General features: G+C 33.8%; 1 long non-coding RNA gene across 1 annotated transcript; it reads left to right on the top strand.

Annotated features, from left to right (window-relative positions):
* The first annotated feature begins 203 nt into the window (after positions 1-203).
* LOC135298026 (uncharacterized) lies at positions 204-7,082 on the top strand. The gene is made up of 5 exons (XR_010359986.1): positions 204-244; positions 2,665-2,705; positions 3,623-3,681; positions 5,879-5,999; positions 6,815-7,082. It is a non-coding gene; the product is annotated as an uncharacterized LOC135298026 (long non-coding RNA).
* Positions 7,083-13,923: the final 6,841 nt, after the last annotated feature.

Here is a 13,923-nt window from a genome sequence, read left to right as displayed (position 1 = left end):
GCTACTGCTGTGGATTTCAGTGTGACATTTCACCACTGTGTTTGATATACACAATCTAATTTTTATAGGTCTCTCTTAAGTTAACTCAATTTTACGGCCATGAGAACTGCTACCTACATAACATTAAATTTGAAAAATAACTTACATGAAATATGATCCTTATGCATGGTACTTACCACAGTAAATATAATCTTCTTTGTTACAGGCTGATTGTCACAGTGAAATGGAACTGGGATGTTTATAGGTAAGGATGGTACAAATATTAACCACAAACTATTCTTATGTTCTTTTTATTTATTGCAAAGCGCAAAATTGAGACAATATAATTTCTTGTTTAATGTGAATATTTCTTATACAATACCATGTTTTTTCTCTGTTCATATAAATTTTGATAGTTAAGAAGAGGGTTTTTTCACACAGGAAATATTTTAAAGAAATTAGTCTGTTTTGTCAGATCTGAAGGCTGTGTGGTCCTGTGCCAGACTTGAACAATCACCAGTACCAGAGCCTTCAAAAAAAGGGGAAATTTGCTAGCATAAACAGAACCGTATATCTTTGGTTCTTCTTTTAAGTGTTCCACAATAAATTTTATATTATCCCACATGACACCTCATCTGTCCCACAATAAATCTGCTTTTTCCCAAAAGACTAAGAATAATCTTGTATCCCCTTTCTTATCAGCTGGGAAATTCAGTTTGAAAGTCCTCAAGTCTTTGTGCAATTCCTTCAATGGCCCGCCAATCTGTGCTGATGAGTCCTGATCTCTGGCGTTGTCTCTGTTATCTCTTGTACCTTGGAGGTTGTATACCTGGGTGTTCAATTTTTTCCTTCTCTCCTTTCTAGTGCTAGACTCTTCTGCTGAGGATGCAGTAACCAGATATTCCCATAAATCACATACCATTCCACTAAAGTGATCTCCCATAATAAGTGTCCAGCTTACATCTTAAGGCAAAGTACTTAAGCAGTCATTCTCAATTTCCTCATTAGTATTCTTAAGATGCTGGAAATGAAGCCCACAGTTTAATTACACATCCTGAAAGGAAATTTTTTCTCCTACTGCTTTTAAAAAACCCTGATTCTTTTTTACTACCATTATGGTGTCTTTTTAATTGTGGTACAAGACCAGAAAAACAGACACGTATCCTCTGTGGGCTATTCATTATTTAATATGCTTACATCACAACCCTTTCTATGAATATTTTTTGTAAAAAACCCCAGTCTTTTAAATCTCTTTTCAAATTATTCTCTTCCTCAATCTTGGCCATTCTCTCCAGGCCTCCCCTTTCCCTATAGTTTTCTTTTGAGTTAAGTCTCTAAGAAAAAAATGTACTTTCTTGGGACAGGAAACAGGAAATTTAGGTAATATTCACCTTCATCCCCAGCTGCCTTATTTTGGTGTTGGCAAACATCCTTCCCTGTTCCCTTCACCTGTGCACAGAATCTTCCTTGATCTTTCCAAGTCTAGTGGAAGCTGGAAAAATAGATAAAGGCTGGGATCTTGTGCTAATCTATCTCCAAGCACGATGTTGTAGTGTAGATGTGCAGTGCTCCAGATGATGCCAAGATATTGATTTATACAAAACTTTGAAACTCTATGCTATTCATTATCTTACTTCTTATGCAGCTTAATGTTTTGTTTGCTTTCTGACTGCAGTTGTAAATTAAGCAAATATCTATCAATTATTGCAATGACTAATGGTTCCTTTCTTGAGATAGAGGTGAGCAAGCAGTTTAAGATTTTCTTCATGTATAAATTATTTTTCACTTATTTATTCTGAACATCATCTCTCCATTTGTTTACTTCTCTCTAACGTTTTACTTAATCCTCTAGTTTGGATTAAGTAAAATAATTTTGTAAACTTCAGATTTTGCTGTTACCTTGCTTGTCACTTACAAAAAGTAATAAGCACTGTGGGATTTCAAATGAAAATGAATGACTTGATAGCAGCCAGCACATTAATACTCTGTTTAGCTGTGCATATCAAACTTTAGGGAACAAGTTTGCCTATTAGTTTAAATTTGTAACTGAATGAAATATGTGTAAAAGAATTGCAAAGCCTAATTATTATTATTGTAATGCAATTTGAATTCCTGACTTTTTCAGTGTAGAGAGTACACAGTCTTTCAGGGTTTTGTTTTGCCCAAATCTTTCACAATTTTCCAGACATCACTCTCTTTAAAAAAAATCTGGTTTTGTAGACTAGTTTAGGTTATAATGTATTTTTCCAAGCATCATGATTGTCATCAAACTGTAAAGGAATAATCCCTGATTCAGCATAGCATTCAATTTGTCCTCATTTTCCTAAAAATTCTCCTGTCCTTTTCCTCTACTAAAATCTTTCATGGTTATGGAACTGACTTTGATAAAATAATTTTGGAAGGAGCTCCTGGTATGAGAAGTCCTGACACTGAGCCTCTAGAGAGTTAAAATCAGTCTAAGATATATGAATCAAATCAATACTTTCAGCTTTCTTCATTAAGGATGAGACTTGACTTGTTTTTTGGAAAATAGTCAGTGCTTTCTAATATTATTCTACAATTAATTCTATTCTGCAATATATATTTAATGTATAATATAAATATATTATTACATTATAATACTATTATAATATTATATGTGTCTGACACATATTCTGAATATTTTTGTTCTTTCTCTTTAACCAGAGAGAGAGCCTTTTACTTGAACTAACTGTGATTCAGTAGAGGTGAGATGAATCTTATTTTTAACACCCATTTATATACAGGAAGAAGCCATGATTATATAATGATTAAATGTGGTATTAAAATTCAAAACTTGAAAACAACACATAATATTTTTGCAGTAAAACACAAACATATTTCTGAAAAAGTATGAAAATTATTGAAATTAAAAACATCTTAGCAATAAGTGACTAACAGCAATTCCCTGTTTTTACTAAAGAGTGGTGACAGATGCTCTGACATATATTCAATCTGTTTCAGTAGACCATCACAGGAAAAAGATCAATTTCTTTTTCAAATGAAAAAAAAGACAGAAAAATCTCTCAGACCTTCAAATATTTAAAGCTATATTTTTACTTAAAAACTTAGTTTTTCTTCTATTGCTGTGTTTTAATGCTGAACTCTTCTATAATACAGCAGAGTGTAAACATATGCACGTTTTGGAAAACAGTGTGTTTTAACCATCAGTAAAAGAAAGAACTCAAATAATGTTTCTTGTTTTACGGCTTTAAAACAATGCGTAAAAGAGATTTTTGCTTCCATATCCTCTACTTGCATAGATAAGAATGAAGTCTCTTAAAACAAACCCAAGGACACTATCCTTCAAGGGCACTAACATTCAGAGACCACATAGCAGAGATGGCTGGTAAAATGCAAGCAGAGTAATGCACAGGTGTCCCTAAACATGTCATTACTGCCTTTTTCTTTTGTCATAATGGCAACAATCAGTAAATTTTGCCAGCAAATCTCTCCAACCAGGTATTTGAGAGTGAAGTAATAGACTTGAAAATGTCTTCAATTCAGTTTGGGAGGTCATAAGTTAATTAATAAATTAAAAAAAAAAAAAAAGAAAAAGAGAAAAAAAAAAGAAAAAAAAAGCGGATGTTGTTTCCTTCTTCTAAAAAGCTTTTTCATCTTTCAGGGGGCAGTATGATACCCGGAGAGGAGGATAATGGTAGAGCACCCTCAGGCTGTTAAAAGGTGTAGTTCTGATGAGGGCTAACTTTCTTGTACCTTCTTTTTCTTTCTGCTTGGTAATATAAAGAACAGAGTGCTAAGTGTCCTTTCCTACTTTCCTCATCCCAATGGTCTGTCTCTTTAGTCTGACTGCTGGGTTTTATGTTTGGAGCAGCTGTACCCTTCTCTGAAGCACTAGCTGACACATCCAGAAAATGGATACTAGATTTGATGCACTACTAAATTTGTATGTTTCAAATGCATAAAATCTGACAACAAGTTAGTGCTGCACGTTTTATTGGGTCTGTGTCTCATATACAGCAGTGTAAATGAGCTTCAAAATCATATTAATTTGCCATATTGAGTAAAGAGCGTATAGAAAAATCATGAACAGTTCCTTTTTAAGGGAAAAATAACTTTCATTTGAGAACATTGCTATTTCAATGTGAGAGTTTGTACATTAGGCCATCTGAATGGAAATGTAAAAATATTCATTTTACTCTCATAAAATTCCCTACATTTGTTTGAATGTTATAGAAAAGAGCTTTGTAAAAACAGTTAAATTGACATTAAATAAAAAGTATAATACGCCCTTCAGGAAAAAAACACACAAAAACTCAAACAATCAGTATCTAAATGTATATATTTGAGCAAATAAAATGATTGTTATGGATTGAAGGCTGTATAAGCAGACACACTTAGATAGGTGTATCAAATGGTATTTATTGTACCCAGAATAAGATTTCAGTGCTTTTTGCCATCAGGGCAATAATGAAGATTTCAAGTTAACTTGAATTCTGTAACAAGAATAATAAAAAACCCAATAAAGATTTTTACTAAATTGCCTTTAGCTCACTAGTGTGATTCAATTTGCCATTGAAATGCACATTCTAAAGTGAATGTAATGAACATGTTTAGAGAGTGAATTATTTCAATGTTATTCCTTCATATAGATGTATTCAGTGAGATGCTCATTAATCAGTGTATTGTCTTGGTCTAATTAAATAAGGTAAGGTAAACCAAGGGAAAAAAAAACAGAGGGAAGATATCAAAGAAAATGATAAATTCACAAAACATCTTCTCTACAGAATCTAGTAATTCCATATTTTTCTGCAGTCAACCCTTAAAATGATTTCTAATTTCAGTGAGGTGCACTCCTTAGGAAGAAAAAGCATATGATAATTTTGTATCTATTGTTTGCTTCTTTTATAGTTCATACATCTGAGAAAAAAAAAAAAGTTAAACACCAGAACACTTTTTCTTAGTGGTAGTGTGTTTGTTGAGAGAAACAACCACAAAAGAGCAAAGGAATTTCAGGTTTTACTGACCAAGTGGAGTTGTGTGCTGATTAGATGAATTATGTTGACACAACAACAAAAGAAACAACCTACTAGATTTATATTGATACAAATTGATAAAGGTTTTTTTGAAGGAAAGACATAGACCAGCATATATTAGCTGAATATTTGGTCTACACCTTTAAAAGAAATGAGATCTTTAGTCAGCTGCTTTGTGTCATAGACTGAGCCTGTGAAAAGACATTATCATTGTCTATTTCACTGCTCACAGTAGATTTCACAGAGTCTATACCATTCTTAATTAGGACTTTCCATTTTTTTTTACTAAGATTTTTAAATAATCAATTTTAATAATACTAGAGAGTTGCTGAATTTTGCTGGCTTGTTGGTAGACCTATTATCTTGGACTCAAGAGGCAGAAATAAAATTCACAATTTTCAGTGGAATTTTAGTTTGAGTAAACACTGCATGATTGGACCTCAGAGTATGGTTAAGATCAGTATTCCACTTTGCTGCTGTAGAAGCAAAATGGTAACAAAGTAAACTTATTTGCTTTTGGAGGTTTGATTTGATTCAGGTCTTGCTGAGGTCACATGAGAGATTCTTGATAACTTTAATATATTTTGGTTGAAGCTTCACAAGTGAGAATAGAATATATATACAATACTGAGATTTCCATGATTTACTGGTGATCTGGTGACTTTAAATCTCAGTCTTTGTAACTGGCAGTATGGTGAAGCACTTTATCAGCTGTGACAGGACGTTCTAGGACAGGGCTACCACAAGTGTATGCCTGTTCACAATCTGGCAAGATGCAGCATACCAAGAAAGAGGCCCTCAATATTGCAAATGAGAAGTTTCTGTTAATTATTTGTGTTTGAAAATAAAATTACTTTTAGCTTAGACTGAGACTTTTTTAACAGTGCCTTCAAACAATCATATTTATGAAAGAAAGACCAGGCGTTCATGTTATACTTCCTGCTCCTTGTGAGGATGTTTGCATCCTGAAAACTTTTTCCACTATTCAGCCATCTGAGCTGCAAGGTGAGTAACAATGCCAAACCACCTGGGCATGCACGAGCTGTGAGGGTGAAAGGTGTGTATCTGTGCTGATGCAATGTTACAAATGACTCAGGTGATCTGGCTCACCATTGGCCATTCTGATGTAGTGTTAGTAGTCAGGTCAGCAAGATTTCAGACATTCGCCAGAAATTTTATCAGTACAGGAGTAAGAATCATTGCATGACAGAAGGAATTCCTCAAAACCCCTCATAAGGAGAAATCATCTTCCTACTCAGGGCAAAGGTAATTTCAAACCTGAGGTGAATGGCACAGGTTGAACAAGGATTAACTGCAGTTTGAGGGAACTGCTGTGTTGATAATTACCTGAATTAAAATAAAACTAAAAATTATACTTTCAAAACAATATTTTCATCCAAAAAACCCCAAAAAACCAAACCCAAAACAAACCAAAATAAACCAAAGCAAAAAAAACCCCCACAAACAAACAAACAAAAAACCAGCTCCTCCCTCCCATCCTTCCACCACAAACCCAGAAGATAATAGGAAAATTGTGTTACACTTTAATAACCATATTTGGTCTAAATATTTATCTTTTCTATGGATTTTACAGATCATGAATAACAAGCACAAATATGTGATTTTCAATTGCATAAATAAGGGAAAATATGTCCTGAAAATATTTTCCCTTTTCTCTAACTAACTTGATTATGTTATCTAATATAAATACAATCTTTCCATCACTCTCTATTGCCAGCAATAATAACAAAAGAAGTTTCAATAGCCAGACTTTCTGACTGTCATTATTTGTTGGGTACATAATGTCTTTTTTATTGCAGCATTTATTTATAAAAATACTCCTTCACATTTTTTCTGAGGGGCAAGATCCTAATTGAGGCCTTTCAGTACCTGATGGGAGACTACAAGAAAGATAGAGAGAGACTGTTTACAAGGACATGAAGTGACAGAACAAGGGGAAATGGCTTCAGACTCAGAGCAGGTTTAGATTAGATTTTTTGAACAAATTCTTTACTGTGAGAGCCCAGGAATATGTTACCCAGAGAAGATGTGGATGCTCCATCCTTGGAAGTGTGCAAGGCCAGGTTGGATAGGACTTTGAGCAACATTGTCTAGGGAAAGTTGTTCCTGCTCCCCATAAAAGTTGGAATTACAGTCTGTGACAAACAATTGTTTTGGCAAATACTGTCCTTTTGGTTTCACTGTAGAGTTCTTTTAGACCTGCAGCTGGATTCACAACATTTGTCTTACTAGAAGATTCTCATATACTTAATCCTTTGGACATTATTTCATTTACAGATGAGGGCAAAATATTAAATAAAATATTATTTGCAAATTTTGTGTGTTTTTTTTTTATTAACTGGCATAAATATGAAATATTAAAAAAGAAGAAGAGGAGTTAAACCAGGTTTTCCAGGCTTCCTCCATAGACAGTTGGAAAGACAGAGGAACATCTGGGTAATTTACCTCAATATAATAGTACAGGGAGATCAGCCCTCCAAATAGCCTACATTTTCAATAATATCAGCAGGAACCCTGATAATAAAGCAGCCTAGATTTTAGATAACTAAATTAACTGAGGTGAATCTCCCATTAGGATGTCACATTCCCATTCTGTGGTTTGGTTTCTTGCTTTTTGAGGCCTAGGACTAGCATAGCCCCAGTGACATTATTATTTATAGAAAAATGGTTTTTCATTCATTGCTTCTCCTGCTGTTTTCTATAATAATCAGTGATTTTAAAATCTCTATAATTTCTCAGATTAATTTCTAGTTTGTAATTTTATTAATAGTTGAAATCACTCCCTAGATATAACACAATGGATTTTGCCTCCATCTTCATTTTCATCTGTAGCTCAGTTTCTGTTGGTGTTTTAGTAGGCACAGTACGTCATTGCTCTCATTCTGTTTATGCTAATACATGAATTCTGTTCTCTTAACCTGCTATTTAGAATATAATACAGTAGAGTTAATTATATGCTAATAGTAATGTAGTTCTGAACTCTGTGGGATGGAAAAAATACTTGAATTTTTTCATATCTTTGCTATCTTATTACTTCTGGGATTTAAGCAGATTTAGTTCAGGTGAATTCATATTCAGAGATTTTATAAGTGAACTGTAGAGATCATCTTCATATGGACTAAGTTATGACTAAGTTATCAGGCACAAAATGTCAATAATTCATTGGAAATACAAAGTAAAATTAAATCCCAATCCCTCCAAAAATACAAAAATATTTGAGACCTGGTTTGTTAACACTACAACCACATAGTAGCTTTACAAATGTTTTCATAATCTACTTCTTTTTTTACATGACCCAGCAAACATATTGCCAGTCCTGAGGAAATGTGTCTACTCAGAGCTACTTTTTTACTGCTGCTGGTTTTGATATGTTGTATTTTAGGAAGGTAGTGTCAGAAAGCCTAAAAATTTTCAGTCATAGATTCTACTGCAGTACTCTGAGTAGTGCCTTATGATCCAGTCAAGGTTGTTTAACGTCAATGTTTTAGGTGTTGCTACAATATTTCAAAGAAAATTTTCAATCAGTAGTTGGCCTTTTTTCTATCTTTTTGAATGTGCTTGTGACCATGAAAACTATCGGAAGACTCTTCCACTAGACCTATTATTATTTTATACGTAATTGTGAAGCTGTACTAAAATCAGAGGTTATTATTTCGCTATAGGTTTTTCAGAAAAGTGTGCAATCTTTTCTTAGAGGCAGGAGGGGATTTTGGTTTGTTTTTTGTTTGGCCGGGGATCCTTTGTGTTTGTGCCCATGGCCTATATGTTCTATAGTACACTTCACCATAGCTGTGCAATAAAAATGTTGGATCACACTATGCTGTTATCATTTTAAATGTTTCTGAAAACAATATTAAACACTGTGGAATAAGAAAGAATAAAGGAACATGGATTCCAAAGCACTATAAAAATATTAACAACAAGAAAACTTAGCATTTTTGTCCCCCTAGTATTGGCATGGAGTAGATAGGAGTGAATGAGATGGAAATCTTAGATTGAAATATACATGTTTCCAAGTACTCATCTGATGGATCTTTAAATAAGCCTTACTTTGGGTTATTGGAAGTGCGATTTTCTTTATTGTCATGTGGTGTGTCTATTATTGCAATAAAATAAAAAAAGTTTCATGGATCATGTTGTTTTCTTCTCTAAAAAAATGCAGTGTGTTGTATCTCTGGCTGTCCCACAGAGCTGTAAATTGCCTCCATTAGTTTTCTTGCTTTTTACTTTTGTTGTCTTGGTAACAAAACATAAGTTGTTCTTATACGTGTATTATAGTCAAACTCTGTAAGTTAAGGTTGCAAAATTTCTTCCAATAATAAACTCATATTTGCACATGGACATAAGTTTTTGGAGAAGTCTGACATTAAACTAAAACTTTCTCAGCTGAAGTTTATGAGAAACACATTTTATCTTTAAAAGTTTATAGAAAATATTTTGCTTTATATGAATAATGGACAATGGCAAAAAAAAATCCTAAGGGAAAAGAAAAAGCAATAAAGATGGGACTCTTCTCTGTAAATTTAGACACCTAAAAGTTAGCCACGTAGGTCTAATAACTTAAGGGTCATGCTCAGTGAATAGGAGCAGACACCTCCAGACATGTATTCATTACATTCCAAAACAGGATTTTAAAATAAAGGAAAGTGAGAAGCTGAATTGTTCTATGGAGGTGTCAATTTCTCTCCTTTAATGGGAAGTTAAATGCTGTGAGTTACCTGAAATTTGTTTGGCTAAGTCTTAAATGTCGAAACAGGGACAGATGAATCCCAACAAGCATTCTGTTCTTAAGGGAAACTCAAATGTATGCAATCTGAGAAGCTTCTTATTTTGTGTATTGTTCTAAAGAGGGCCTTTTTTATTCTATGAACTTGATTTCAAACAGGTAAGAAACTGTTCATTAAAGAAGAGATTCTTTAAAGCAAGAGGTGTCACACATTTCTGGCTATACACATTTTATTTAGTATAGGGTTTCATATAGGTGTTTTACTCAAAGAAGATTGAATGTTAACAACTTTATCTCAACCCTTCTACCAAAATCATCTAATGATTTTATAGTGCTTGCTGAATACTTTTCTCATTTTGTCATTTGATCATGACAAATATATAAAATATTCTAGGAGATGGAAAATGTTCTGCTGAATTTCAGGCCACAGAGTAGTCAAGGATCTTTAAGCAATCATTTAGTCTATCCTTCTCTGTCAAATGTATCATCAGACTTGTGGTTGATGAAGAAATTATACTGATTGCTTTTCAAATTCTTTGCTCTCTTCAAATTAACATCTGTATATGGTTTCAATTGTCTCTTGACTGTTTCGGTACACCACTCTAAATATTCTGGTTTTCTCCAGATGAATTAATAAGAATTTAAACTTTTAATGACTTTTTAAAAGACATTCTATTTCTAAATTTTTACTCTTTGCACATTGATAACAGCATCTTAATTGGATTGTAGACTAATAATGCATAAGCTCTAGTGACAGACATCCTAGATCTTACTCAAAGCAGTGCAGTCTTACTCAAAGCAATCAAGTTCATATGTTTCCTGGCTAGACATGTTAGAAATTTTTTATTCTTAAGTTTGGTCAAAGGCCAGCCCTGGTCCTGGAAAAAAGAAGTTCTATTTGTTTGCTTGGATTTGTCTCTTCCTTGTAGAAAAATCTGAAATCCTGAGCTGGTAAAAGTAAGTTTATATATTAAAAATAAAACAACAAAAAACCTACATTTGCTTATATGCAATATTCTTTGGGCACTCAAATGTGAAACCTACCCTTCTCTGAAGCCTAATATTCTCTTGATGATCTCTTCCCTCTCTGCTTCTGCCCTTTCTCCAGGCCTCTTTATAAAAGGGGTTATCCCTTCTGAGATTACCATGCAGACTTCAAACCTCTCTAGAGGTTTCCACAAACACACAATACTATTTCTATTTTGTTGCTTAATCCTTTTCCAGTAATTTTCAAAATGTAATACATCTTCAATGCAGTAAGTAACTGAGCACTGAGCTTGATATTTTTATAAGTCTATCTACAGTTACTCCAAGCTCTTCTCTCAGAGTGATAATAACCATGTTTGCAAACAGGAGGACTTGCGGGTGATGTGATGGTTAGAGGCTGTCTGGGGCTTAGTGATCGTGAAATGATCTAGTCCTCAATTCTTGAAGAATTGAGGGGGAACTCAAAAGAAGGGGAACTTTCAGAATGTGGACTTTGGCCAGTGAGGGAGACTGGTTGAGGAAATCCTTTGGGAGGCAGTCCAGGACAAAAGATTCCCAGAATGCTGAACATTCTTTGAGAAAGAAATTTTCAAGGCTAGGATCAGGCTGCCCACACATGCCAAAATATGAACCAGTGGTGAAGAAGACCAGCCTGGTTGAACAGATCATGTCTAAAAAAATGGCAACAACAATCTGGAGCACAAGTCTCATAAGGAGTGGTTGAGGAAGCTGGGGTAGTTTAGCTTGGAGAAGGCTCGGGGAGAAATTATTGCTCTCTACAACTTCCTGAAAAGAGCTTGTAGCCAGATGGAAGTTGCTGTCTTGTCCCAATAAACCAGTGATAGGACAATTGTGGAGACAGCCTTAAATTGCACCAGAGAGGATTTTGATTGATTATTAAGGAAAGTGTTAATCAGTAAAAGGCTTGTCAAGCTTTAGAACAGGTGGCCTAGGGAAGTGGTTAAGTTTGCATCCCTGGAGACATTTAAAAATGTATAGATGTGGCACTTGGGGACATAGTTTAAGGGTGGGCTTGCAGTCCTGGGTTAACAGTTGGTCTCAATGATCTTAAACGTCTTTTCAAACGTAAATGATTCTGTAATTCTAAACCAGCTGACTTAGAACACATAATTATGCATCAATACCTAATATTGCTTTACTCATGGACTTTTACATGATAATAGTTATTTTATGGTACTGTGAGATCTCCCTGCATCTCTCTGCAATCATATTTCATTTTCACCATGCTGCATAACTATACATATTCAGCAAACTTTTTTCTCTCAATACGCTCTTATCAAAGACTTTTGGAAGTCTGGTGTGTTTAAGAAACGGGTCATCACCCTGAATTTCTGCAGCCTAATTCAGAGAACTCAAATAGGTTATTGAAACATAGTTTCCTTCTATATTGATTTTTTATCTTAGTTTATATAGCTACATATTTATTTACTTTATTCTTATTATAATTTTAGACAGTTAAGATATTTTTGACATGTAGTCTGTAATAGTTTGACTGGTCCCAAGGCGCTTCTCCAAAGTTGCTGTAATTTTAGTTATCCATTCCCCTAATTCTCCAGCTAATTTGTTAGTTTATATAACAGAGTGACTACTTAAAGAAATTTTAGTTCTAAGTTCTTTCAATGCTTAAAATTGTCTTAACTTTAGCAAGAAGTTACTATATATATTATTTGTCTGTTCTTACATTCAGCTGACAATGTAATTTGAGACAGTTGCTCCAAGATATTCCTGTAAAGAAGAGCTCTCATATGGGACTCTTCCTAAATTTTTTCTGTGGAGGACAGTGATGTAAATCACTTAAGATTTTCTACCATGGTCTAGTTCATTTCCTATATTAACTACCCTTCCTTTTCTATATTAAGTGCCGATTGATCCTGCAGATTTTGTGTCAAGTATTTTGTTTCTAACATGTTTGAAAACATCTAATTAACATCTTTATGCCTTTGGCAAATTGCTCTTTGAAGTAATTTTTTGGCTTATTAAAGTCTCACAATTAATTTGACAGAGCTTATTTATTTTCCATTCACCTTATCTGGACACAATACTAATTTTCTGAAAGATAACTCTTTACTGCTGTTATGCATTTTATATTTACTGTTTAACTATTGTTTAACTATCTCTACTCTTTCTTTTCTTTAGCCAGACTGATTTTATATTTACTTTTCTCCTTCAATATGGTGTCTCAAAGACTATTTGACTATTTTAAGAAGATTTGTTCTTTGGTTGATTCTTTTACATTACTTTAAGTGTTCTGGTTTGGCATAATTTCTCGTTTTGAAATTGAACATCTCTGCAGTGGTTTATTTTGTTTGTATGTTTCGCTCCTGCCGTAGTTTCAAACCAGATTGCATCTCCCTCAGAAAAGCACTTTTAGAGATACTTTCCAGAATATATCCAACCTACACCTCACAAGAATTTCTGATTACCACCAAGGTCAGTCTTTCTGAGTAACTGTTTCAAGAAGTTGAAGTCTAATAAAATAAGCTCTGTCATCTGAAGTTTGATCTGATACCACATGTTCAGATACCTATCTAAATCTTCCTGGAAATAACTAAAACTTCCCATCATTACAGTGTTTATTGTTCTTGCAGCTTTTTGGGTCTCTCATATTCACATTTAGTGACTGAAGGCTGAAAATTAATATGTAAGCTTTAACCATCATCATTCTTTTAAAGTATTGTCTAAAATTATTATTACTTTTCAAATCATGGCTAATTATTCTATTTGCCCTAGAAAAATCTTTATCTGACCTGCTTAAGTAATTTGCAACTGACATGATGTGTTTGCAAGATCGGCTTTCTTTTCCCAGTTTCATAAGTCTTCATAGGTTATTGTGCCCATTAAAAATCAGGCAAACAAATTCACCTATTTTATGCTTTACATTTCAAACATTTAAATAGGTGAATGTGTTAATTTCCTTTTGGGATGGTTGTCTCATCACATATGATATTCTGAAAAAGAGATGGCTTTTTTTTAGTAAATAAACCTGAGTTTTAAATTCCTTTTTGTTTTAAAATATCCTAATTCCTTGTTACTGAAAAAATTTTCTTCAGTGAGATCTGTGAGCTCTTCTGCAGCTCTGAGCTTTCTCATAGTTCTTAGTGTAAAAGTTCCCCATAAACTTTTAAGTTTCAGCATCATGATTCTGTTTTCACTTAGATGTACCTCATCTGAAAT

This window comes from Passer domesticus, chromosome 3 (genome assembly GCF_036417665.1).
Source record: "Passer domesticus isolate bPasDom1 chromosome 3, bPasDom1.hap1, whole genome shotgun sequence".
Taxonomy (NCBI): domain Eukaryota; kingdom Metazoa; phylum Chordata; class Aves; order Passeriformes; family Passeridae; genus Passer; species Passer domesticus.
The sequence above is the reverse complement of the archived record's forward strand: the minus strand, read 5'-3'. Positions and strand labels throughout refer to the sequence as shown.